At 50.1% G+C, this 11,872-nt stretch overlaps 1 pseudogene; it reads right to left on the reverse strand.

The window, feature by feature from the left end:
- Nucleotides 1-3,449: 3,449 nt before the first annotated feature.
- LOC100453937 (THO complex subunit 4-like) lies at nucleotides 3,450-4,805 on the reverse strand (annotated as a pseudogene).
- Between the last annotated feature and the right edge of the window lie 7,067 nt (nucleotides 4,806-11,872).

The following is an 11,872-nucleotide window of genomic DNA, read 5'->3' on the forward strand; positions in this document are numbered from 1 at the left end:
GTATCTCTCAGTATTAGCTAACCCTGGGAGGGTCAGTTTCCTCCTCTAGCACCAGCAAGGCCCCAGATGTCAAAAAATAGAATCAAAATACAGGCCAGGCATGGTGGCTCATGCCTATAATCCCAGCACTTTGGGAGGCCGAGGCAGGCAGATCACCTGAGGTCAGGAGTTCAAGTTCAAGGAGGTCAAGGAGCCTGGCCAACATGGTGAAACCCCACTCTACTAAAAATACAAAAATTAGCTGAGTATGATGGTGTGTGCCTGTAGTCCCAGCTACAAGAGAGGCTGAGGCATGAGGATAGCTTGAACTCAGAAGGCAGAGGTTGCAGGGAGCACTGCACTCCAGCCTGGGCGACACAGCAAGACTCTGTCTTGAAAACAAAACAAAACAAAAAGAATCAAAATACAGAAAATAAAGATACATGCTTAATATACTGGGTCATCTAGTGATTCTGGGTTTGTTTGTTTGTTGAGACAGAGTCTCGCTCTGTCACCCAGGCTGGAGTGCAGTGGCACGATTTCAGCTCACTGCAACCTCTGCCTCCCAGGTTCAAGCAATTCTCCTGTCTCAGCCTCCCCAGTAACCGGGATTGCAGGCACGCACCACCATGCTCAGCTACTTTTTTTTTTTTTTTTTGTATTTTTGGTAGACACAGGGTTTCACCATATTGGCCAGGCTGGTCTTGAACGCCTGACCTCAAGTGATCCACCCACCTCAGCCTCTCAAAGTGCTAGGATTACAGGCATGAGCCACCACGCCCAGCCTAGTGATTCTATGTTTAACATTTGGAGGAACTGCTTTTCCACGGTACTGGACCATTTTACATCGCCACCAACAATGTAGAGTACCTACAGATAGGTCCTTTGTCTGATATTCATGGCAAGTCAATACACAGATACACCAGGTTGCAGTAGAGAAGGAGGTTTCTTCATAAGGCCACCAAACAAGGAGATGGAGGAAACCTCAAATTCATCTCCCCCAGGAATTTGGAGTTAGGGTTTTTCAGAGTTTTGGAGTGGGCTGAAGTGTGGAGGTGGTTGATGAGTAGAAGCGTGCAGGGTGAAGTCATGGGACAGGGAGATGAAGAAGCTGGGTTCTCATGCTCATTCTCTTCCCCTGCAGAGGTCTTCAAACTGGTTGGCATCAGCTGTTTCGCTGGAATTCAGGATCTGAAAAATATCTTAAGCAATTCTTTGTTTTTTTTTTGTTTTTGTTTTTTTTTTTTTGAGACAGAGTTTTGCTCTTGTTGCCCAGGCTGGAGTGCAATGGCACGATCTCAGCTCACTACAACCTCCGCCTCCCCAGTTCAAGCGATTCTCATGCCTCAGCCTCCCCAGTAGCTGGGATTACAGGCACATGCCACCATGCCCAGCTAATTTTTTTTTTTTTTAGTAGAGACGGGGTTTCATCACGTTGGCCAGGCTAGTCTCGAACTCCTGACCTCAGGTGATCTGCCCACCTTGGCCTCCCAAAGTGCTGGAATTACAGGCGTGAGCCACTGTGCCTGCCCAGCAATTCTTAAGCAAAAGTCTTATGATTTTTTTTTTTTTTTTTGAGATAGGGTCTTGCTCTGTTGCCCAGGCTAGAGTGAAGTGGTGAGATCATGGCTCACTGCAGCCTCGACTTCCTGGGCTCAAGCGATTCTCCCACTTCAGCCTCCGCAGTAGCTGAGACTACATGTGCAGCCACCCTTCCTGACCCCAATTTTTTTTTTTAATTTTTCTTATAGCCTCCTTATCCTTTTGAAATAAATTTCAAGTGTCACAAGGCAGAAAGATCACTTGAGGCCAGGAGTTTGAGACAAGTCTGGGCAACATAGTGAGACCTCATTCCTATTAAAAATTAAACAAAATTAGCCAGGCATGGTGGTGCACGCCTGTAGTTCTTCTCAGCTACTTCTGAGGTTGAGGTGGAAGGACCACTTGAGCTCAGGTGTTGGGGGCTGTAGTGAACTACAGTCATGCCATGGCACTCCAGCCTGGGTAACAGAGAAACAAATTTATGCCTATATTTCTTCCCTATGTTTTATAGTTTTGGCTCTTACGTTTAGGTATTTGATCCGTGTTGAGTTAATTTTTTTTTTTTTTTTTTTTTTTTTTTTTTGAGATGGAGTCTCGCTCTGTGGCCCAGGCTGGACTGCAGTGGCACTATCTTGGCTCACTGCAAGCTCTGCCTCCCGGGTTCACATCATTCGCCTGCCTTAGCCTCCCCAGTAACTGGGAATACAGGCGCCTGCCACCATGCCCGGCTAATTTTTTGTATTTTTAGTAGAGATGGGGTTTCACCGTGTGAGCCAGGATGGTCTCGATCTCCTGACCTTGTGATCCGCTCCCCCTCGGCCTCCCAAAGTGCTGGGATTACAGGCGTGAGCCACTGCGCCCAGCCGGGTTAATTTTTTTTTAAATAGATGAAGTCTCTCCATGTTGGCCAGGTTGGTCTTGAACCCTTAGCCTCAAGCACTCCTCCCACCTCGGCCTTCCAAAGTGCTAGGATTACAGACATGAGCCAGCGCGCCCAGCCAAGTTAATTTTTGTATATGGTATGTGGTAGCAGTTGCACTTCTTTCTTTTGCGGGCAGATATTCAATTGTTCTAGACATCTGTTGAATATACTTCTTTCTCCATTGAATGGCCTTGGCACTCCTGTCAAAAATCAATTGACTGTAAATGTGAGGGTTTATTTCTAGACTGTCGATTCTATTCCATTGATCTATATGTCCATCCGTATGCCAGGATCAAGCTGTCTTGATTATTGTATTTTTGTATTAAGTTTTGAAATCTGGGTCCTTTGAATTTCCATATGAGTTTTAGAGTCAGCTTGTCAAAGAACTGGTTTCTGCAAAGAAACCAGTTGAGATTTTGCTAGGGGTTGTGTTAAATCTGTAGGTCATCTGGGGACTATTGTCATCTTAACAGTATTTCAGTCTTTTTTCTTTTGGGATGGAGTCTTGGTCTGTTGCCCAGGCTGGAGTGCAGTGGCGCCATCTTGGCTCACTGCAAGCTCTGCCTCCCGGGTTCATGCCATTCTCCTGCCTCAGCCTCCCGAGAGTAGCTGGGACTACAGGTGCGCGCCACTGTGCCCGGCTAATTTTTTGTACTTTTAGTAGAGACGGGGTTTCACAGTGTTAGCCAGGATGGTCTCGATCTCCTGACCTTGTGATCTGCCCGCCTCGACCTCCCAAAGTGCTGGGATTACAGGCGTGAGCCACCGCGCCCGGCCGGTATTTCAAACTTTCAACACGTGAAAGTGGGATTTTTTTTTTTTCTGTTTCAGAATTTAAAAACAAAGAAAGAAAGAAAAAACATCTTTACATGAGTTTTTAAATCCTACTTTAAAACATAAAAGAAACAAATCCATCATTGGCCGCACAGCTCCAGCCACAGCCTCCCCACCATGGAGCGAGAGAAGTCGCCTGGGTCCTGTTGCTCACGCGGATTTGCTGGTCTGCTTAACTGGTGTCCATTCTGGCATTATAGGTGTCCAGCTCCGCTGCCGAAAACCTGCTGCTTTGAATTCCTGCTGGCGCCTCTGCCTTTTTCCCGGTTGCCTCCACGGGTGCCTCCCCGGGTGCCTCTGTTACCACCAAAACCTCCAGCGCCACGGTTTCTAGTCATGCCACCTCTGTTTAAGCTCTGTGCAGGTGTCTGCTGTGTATCAATCTGATGTGACAAGCTGAATGTTCACGGGGCGGCCAGCCAGAGGGGCGCCGCAGTACTGCTTCATGGTCTTCAGGGCGTGTGCCTTCCGCTCAAAGTGCATGTCTGCTGATCATAAGCTGCGGCCAGAGCGTTCCAAATTCTGCAAAGAGTTCCCAAATATCGGTGTCTGACACTCCAAAATCTGGACTGGACAGCAGCAGTTTCCCATCCGTCTCCACGCCGGCACCACCGCTGGTCCACAGCTGGGGAGGCCCAGAAGACAGGGAGTTCCAGGACAGAAGGCGGCAGGAAGCCCTAACCACCCGCTTTTCCTGTCATGCCCTGAGACTAGGGGTCATCCTTCTGCTTGTAGAAATAACTCCTGAGCCGGGCGCAGTGGGTCAGGCCTGTAATCCCAGCACTTTAGGAGGCCGAGGCAGGCATATCACCTGAGGTCGAGAGTTCGAGACCAGCCTGACCAACATGGGGAAACCCCGTCTCTACTAAAAATACAAAATTAGCCGGGCATGGTGGCTCAGGCCTGTAATCCCAGCACTTTGAGAGGCCGAGGCGGGTGGATCGCCTGAGGTCAGGAGTTCGAGACCAGCCTGGCCAACATGGGGAAACCATGTCTCTACTAAAAATACAAAAATTAACGGAGCGTGGCGGCAGGTGCCTGTAATCCCAGCTACATGGGAGGTGGAGGCAGGAGAATCGCTTGAACACGTGAGGCAGAGGTTGTGGTGAGCCGAGATCGTGCCATTGTGCACCAGCCAGGACAACAAAGAGCAAAACTCTGTCTGAAAATAAAAGCAAAAAACAAACAAACAAACAAACAAAAAACCCTGATTGGAGGCCAAGAAAGGACCAGATTCTGCTAATCCGCAAAATCTGGTGGTCAAGAACTTCACTAAAAGAAGAAGTGAAAGGATTTCCTTCCTGAAGGACCCACACAGTTGGATTGCTTCCCTAAGACCAAAAAACCCTGGAGCCCTGCTTGCAGAGACCCAGCCCCCTCACCCCACTGCCGCAGGACACTGACGGCCTGAGGCTGGAGATGGACACACTCTGCCCACTTATTTGACCCCAACACTCACGGGGTTGGTTGGAATAGCCAGGAAACGTGTGCATTCGGGGTCCCAAGAGACAGCGTGTGGGCCAGGCATAGTGGCTCTCGCCTGTAATCCCAGCACTTTGGGAGGCTGAGGTGGGTGGATCACTTGAGGTTGGGAGTTCAAGACCAGCCTGACCAACATGATGAAACTCCATCTCTACTAAAAATACAAAAATTAGTCGGGCGTGGTGGGGTGCCTGTAGTCCCGCTACTTGGGAAGCTGAGGCAGGAGAATCACTTGAACCTGGGAGGTGGAGGTTTCGGTGAGCTGAGATCGTGCCACTGCACTCTAGCCTGGGCAACAGAGTGAGACACTGTCTCAAAAAAAAAAAAAAAATAAGAGAGAGAGAGAAAGAGACAGTGAATGGCAGGAAAGCCCTGTGTGGTGGAGAGCTACCGGCCTCTGGAGCCAGGGCCCTGACTCTACCCTTTAGGAGGATATGAATTTGGACAGCACTTTCTTCCTCCACGCGCTGGCACTAATGGTGCTTGCTTGCAATACCTTATTTTACTGTTGGGAGGCTTGAATGAGACAGAGTCACAGGAGCACTTTGGTTTTTGAGACAGGATTTCACTCTGTCGTGTAATAGCAGCTCACTGGCAGCCTCAATCTCTCCGGGCTCAATTGATCCTTCCACCTCAACCTCCTGAGTAGCTGGGACTGTAGGCACATGCCACCACGCCCAGCTCATTTTTGCTTTTTTTTTGTAGAGATGAGGTTTTGCCGTGTTGCCCAGGTGGATCTTGAACCCCTGGGCTCAAGCCATCTGCCTGCCTTGGCCTCCCAAGATGCTGGGATTATAGGCGTGAACCACCACACCCGGCCGACACAGGAGCACTTTGCAAACATTGCAGAACAATGAACAGTGAATGACGGTGATGCCCCAGCCACCCAACCCCCCTGGGAATCAGCTTCTGTTCATTAGCTCAGCAGCTCAGGCCACAAAGGAAGTCTTTGGACAAGCTGGATAGTTAGTCACCCAGTGAGTTTGGAAGCTTAGGGAAGGTAGAATCCCCAGGGAGCCCCAAGGGGAGGCAGGACACACCAAGACAGACAAAGGCACTGAGAGGGGAGATAGGAAGATTCTCAACACCAACCCTGCCGCTGCATCCGGGAAGCACCTCTGCCCTCACAAGGCTTTTAACCTCGCCAGGAAGGCAAGGTGCACACGACAGCCCGCTTTGCTCATCCTCTTCTCCAGAATGTCTGAGAAATGCCTAGTGATTCCCGCCTCCCCTGCCCTCGTCTCTCTCCCTGCTTTCTGCCACTATGGACCACAGCCCTAAAGAATGACTCCTCCCAAGGAATGGTCTTCTTAGGAACACAGTCCCTCAGAATATGCCAACTCCAATCGGAGGACATCTATGCGACATGAGAGGTTCTGACTACTTTGCAATTCTTTTTTGTTTGTTGTTGTTGGAGACAGGGTCTTTCTCCGTTGCCCAGGCTGGAGTGGAGTGGCGTGATCTCAGCTCCCTGCAACCTCCCTCTCCCAGCCTCCCAGGTCCAAGCGATTCTCATGCCTCAGCCTCCCGAGTAGCTGGGACTACAGGCACACACCACCACACCCGACTAATTTTTGTATTTTTAGTAGAGGCATTTTTTCGCCATGTTGGCCAGTCTGGTCTCGAACTCCTGACCTCAGGTGATCTGCTCGCCTCGGCCTCCCAAAGTGCTGGGATTACAGGCGTGAGCCACTGCACACAGACATATTTTGCAGTTCTTGAGAGGTCCACAGCTGAAACATCTGAATGTGAGATTTTAAAAACTTTATTTAGGTTCCTTAATGTCTTTCAACAATGTTTTGTAGTTTTTGTTTGTTTGTTTGTTTTGTTTTGTTTTGAGATGGAGTCTTGCTCTGTCGCCCAGGCTGGAGTGCAGTGGCGCAATCTCAGCTCACTGCAAGCTCCGCCTCCCGGGTTCACGCCGTTCTCCCGTCTCAGCCTCCCGAGTAGCTGGGACTACAGGCGCCCGCCACCACGCCTGGCTAATTTTTTTTGTATTTTTAGTAGAGACGGGGTTTCACCGTGTTATCCAGGATGGTCTCGATCACCTGATCTCGGCCCGTCTTGGCCTCCCAAAGTGCTGGGATTACAGACGTGAGCCACTGCACCTGGCAAACATTTTTACTTTTGACTTAAATTGTCACATATATTTTAAATAAATTAAGCGTAAAAAGATTGCCTTTCATATTTACTCACATTTATTGTTTGTCATATCCTTTCTTCTTTCCTGAAGATCTGGGTCTTCTTTTTTTTGAGACAGGGTCTCACTCTGTCACCCAGGCTGGAGTAGAGTGACACAATCATAGCTTACTGCAGCCTTGACCTCCCCAGCTCAAGCCATCCTCCCACCTCAGCCTCCCAAGTAGCTGGGATTACAGGCACACACCACCACACCCAGCTAATTTTTTAAATTTTTTGTAGAGATGGAGTCTGACTATGTTGCCCAGACTGGCCTCAAACTTCTAGGCTGAAGTGATCCTCCTTCCTCAGCTTCCCAAAGTGTTGGGATTGTAGGCATGAGCCACCACTCCCAGTCCTCAGCGAAGTTCTTGACATGACAATGCTGTCCAGCCAGAACACAGGGTGGAGATCACTATGCCCATCTTACAGATGGACAAACCAAGGCCTCAAGAGAATTAGCCACCTCCCCTCTCAGCTAGTAAGCAGCAGAACTGGAATCAAAATCTGGGTCTATCAGCTGGGCGCGGTGGCTCCGTCCCGTAATCGCAGCACTTTGTGAGGCTGAGGTGGGTAGATTGCTTGAGCTCAGGAGTTCAAGACAAGCCTAGGCAACATGGTGAAACCTGATCTCTACTAAAAATACAAACAATTAGCCAGGTATGGTGGTGGGTGTCTGTATTCCCACGTACTCAGGAGGCTGAGGTGGGAGGATCGCTTGAGCCCAGGAGAATGAGGCTGCAGTGAGCCAAGACAGCACCACTACACTCGAGCCTGGGCGATGGAGGAAGACCTTGTATCAAAAAAAAAAAAAAAAAAGAGAGAGAAAGAAAAAAGAATCTAGGAATCCACATCTATCAACTCTCAGTCCAGCATCTCCCCATGTATCTCAAGAACTGCAAAATATGGCTGTGTGCAGTGGCTCACGCCTGTAATCCCAGCACTTTGGGAGGCTGAGGCAAGCGGATCACTTGAGGTCAGGAGTTCGAGACCAGACTGGCCAACATGGCGAAACCCCGTCTCTACTAAAACTACAAAAATTAGTTGGGTGTGGTGGTGTGTACCTGTGGTCCCAGCTACTCGGGAGGCTGAGGCATGAGAATCGCTTGGACCTGGGAGGCTGGGATGGGGAGGTTACAGTGAGCCGAGATCACGTCACGCCACTCCACTCCAGCCTGGGCAACGGAGAAAGACCCTGTCTCCACCCCCCGCAAAAAAAAAAGAAAAGAAATAATTGCAAAATAGTCAGAACTTCTCATGTCGCATAGATGTCCTCCGATTGGAGTTGGCATATTCTGGGGGACTGTGTTCCTAAGAAGACCATTCCTTGGGAGGAGTCATTCTTTAGGGCTGTGGTCCATAGTGGCAGAAAGCAGGGAGAGAGACGAGGGCAGGGGAGGCGGGAATCACTAGGCATTTCTCAGACATTCTGGAGAAGAGGATGAGCAAAGCGGGCTGTCGTGTGCACCTTGCCTTCCTGGCGAGGTTAAAAGCCTTGTGAGGGCAGAGGTGCTTCCCGGATGCAGCGGCAGGGTTGGTGTTGAGAATCTTCCTATCTCCCCTCTCAGTGCCTTTGTCTGTCTTGGTGTGTCCTGCCTCCCCTTGGGGCTCCCTGGGGATTCTACCTTCCCTAAGCTTCCAAACCCACTGGGTGACTAACTATCCAGCTTGTCCAAAGACTTCCTTTGTGGCCTGAGCTGCTGAGCTAATGAACAGAAGCTGATTCCCAGGGGGGGTTGGGTGGCTGGGGCATCACCGTCATTTCACTGTTCATTGTTCTACAATGCTTTACAGTTTGCAAAGTGCTCCTGTGTCGGCCGGGTGTGGTGGTTCACGCCTATAATCCCAGCATCTTGGGAGGCCAAGGCAGGCAGATGGCTTGAGCCCAGGGGTTCAAGATCTACCTGGGCAACACGGCAAAACCTCATCTCTACAAAAAAAAAAAAAAAAAAAGCAAAAATGAGCTGGGCATGGTGGCATGTGCCTACAGTCCCAGCTACTCAGGAGGTTGAGGTAGAAGGATCAATTGAGCCCGGAGAGATTGAGGCTGCCAGTGAGCTGCTATTACACGACAGAGTGAAATCCTGTCTCAAAAACCAAAGTGCTCCTGTGACTCTGTCTCATTCAAGCCTCCCAACAGTAAAATAAGGTATTGCAAGCAAGCACCATTAGTGCCAGTGTGTGGAGGAAGAAAGTGCTGTCCAAATTCATATCCTCCTAAAGGGTAGAGTCAGGGCCCTGGCTCCAGAGGCCGGTAGCTCTCCACCACACAGGGCTTTCCTGCCACACACTGTCTCTTTCTCTTTTTTTTTTTTTTTGAGACAGAGTCTCACTCTGTCGCCCAGGCTAGAGTGCAGTGGCACGATCTCAGCTCACTGAAACCTCCACCTCCCGGGTTCAAGTGATTCTCCTGCCTCAGCTTCCCAAGTAGCGGGACTACAGGCACCCCACCACGCCCAACTAATTTTTGTATTTTTAGTAGAGATGAGGTTTCATCATGTTGGTCAGGCTGGTCTTGAACTCCCGACCTCAAGTGATCCACCCACCTCGGCCTCCCAAAGTGCTGGGATTACAGGCGAGAGCCACTATGCCCGGCCCACACGCTGTCTCTTGGGACCCCGAATGCACACGTTTCCTGGCTGTTCCAACCAACCCCGTGAGTGTTGGGGTCAAATAAGTGGGCAGAGTGTGTCCATCTCCAGCCTCAGGCCGTCAGTGTCCTGCGGCAGTGCAGTGAGGGGGCTGGGTCTCTGCAAGCAGCGCTCCAGGGTTTTTTGGTCTTAGGGAAGCAATCCAGCTGTGTGGGTCCTTCAGGAAGGAAATCCTTTCACTTCTTCTTTTAGTGAAGTTCTTGACCACCAGATTTTGTGGATTAGCAGAATCTGGTCCTTTCTTGGCCTCCAATCAGGAGCTATTTCTACCTACAAGCAGAAGCATGACACCTAGTCTCAGGGAGTGACAGGAAAACTGGGCAGTTAGGGCTTCCAGCCCCCTTCTGTCCTGGAATTCCCTGCCTTCTGGGCCTCCCCAGCTGTGGACCCTCAGAAAGAATCTTGTGTGTATGCTTGTAGCTCTTCTTTTCTCCTGCATACAAGTGTTTTCAGTGAGCCTCTGGTTAGTCAATATCTTCCGACCTCCTTCTCAACGCCATTCTTTTTTTTTTTTTGAGACGGTGTCTCGCTCTGTTGCCCAGGCTGGAGTGCAGTGGTGTGATCTTGGCTCACCGCAACCTCCGCCTCCTGGGTTCCAGCGATTCTCCTGCCTCAGCCCCCGAGTAGCTGGGATTACAGGCGCCTGCCAGCCTGCCCGGCTAATTTTTGTATTTTTAGTAGAGACTGGGTTTCTCCATGTTTGCCAGGCTGATTTCAAACTCCTGACCTCAGGTGATCCACCCTCCTTGGCCTCCCACAGTGCTGGGATTACAGGCGTGAGCCACCGCGCCTGGCCTCAATGTAATTCTCTTCTCTCCACATGTGTTTCAGGACTTACAGAGCAGGAGCTCCCTAAGACGATGTCCTGGGCCCCACCAGTGGTACATCATAGCCAGCCCACACCGACCTGGGAGAGCTGACTGTCAGCATCTCTTCCCAACTCCACTTTCAGGGACATCTAGTTGGTGGCTTCAATTCAGCCATGGTGAGAGGATTTACACCATGGCAATTGGCAAACGCTGCCAATCACACTTGTCCCCACAGAGCCAGTTTGTTAAATATTTGCCAAAATAACCCTGGCTTCACCTTACCTTGGTCAACCAGACCTGCCCAGGTGTTGGCCAATAATCCTTTGTGTTGGTATCAGTCTCTCCCGTGTGGCATTCTTGTGTCCACCTCCCCAGCAAGTCAGCCTGGCCCTGGGGGACCAAGCCAGCCAGGAGGTGGCAATTGAGGTCAGACCAGCATCCCTGAACTGGGAAGGACAAGAGGATTTACATGGAGCATGGATAGTTTCTGTGACAGACATCACATGTGTGCACACACACACACACACACACACACACACACCTGGTTTACTTTATGTTTTAATTATTTTTTAAAAATTGAGACAAGGTCTTGCTCTATTGCCCAGGCTGGAGCACAGTGGTGCAAACATGGCTCACTGCAGCCTCAACCTCCTGGGTTCAAACAATCCTCCTGCCTCAGCCTCCCCAGTAGCTGGGACCACAGGCACGTGCCACCATGCCTGGCCAATTTTTTTTTTCTTTGGGATGAAGTCTTGCTCTGTTGCCCAGGCTGGAGTGCAATGGCGCAATCTCGACTCACTGCAATCTCTGCCTCCCAGGTTCAAGCAATTCCCCTGCCTCAATATCCCAAGAAGCTGGGATTACAGGCATGTGCCACCATACCCGGCTAATTTTTTTCGTATTTTTAGTAGAGACGGGGTTTTGCCATGTTGGCCAGGCTGGTCTTGAACTCCTGACCTCAGATGATCCGCCCGCCTCAGCCTCCCAAAGTGCCGGGATTACAGGCGTGAGCCACCGTGCCTGGCCCCAACCAAATTTTTAATTTTTGGTAGAGTAGGATCTCACTATGTTGCCCAGGCTGGTCTCAAACTCCTGGGCTCAAGTGATTCTCCCACCTCAGCATCCCAAAGTGCTGGGATTATAGCTGTGAGCCACCATACCTGGCCTGGTTTCCTTTAATACTTGTGGGTTTATTTTAATGGTTATGGGGGAAAACACAGCTAGTGCACTAAATCTGTGATTTTTTATTTATTTATTTTTTTGAGATGACATCTCCCTCTGTCACCCAGGCTGGAGTGCATGGCACAGTCTCGGCTCACTGCAAACTCTGCCTCCTTGTTTCAAGCGATTCCCCTGCCTCAGCCCCCAAGTAGCTGGGACTACAGGCACCTGACACCATGCCCGGCTAATTTTTGTATTTTTAGTAGAGAGGGGGTTTCACCATGTTGGCCAGGCTGATCTCGAACTTCTTACCT

Source organism: Pongo abelii, chromosome 6, assembly GCF_028885655.2.
Source record: "Pongo abelii isolate AG06213 chromosome 6, NHGRI_mPonAbe1-v2.0_pri, whole genome shotgun sequence".
NCBI lineage: Eukaryota > Metazoa > Chordata > Mammalia > Primates > Hominidae > Pongo > Pongo abelii.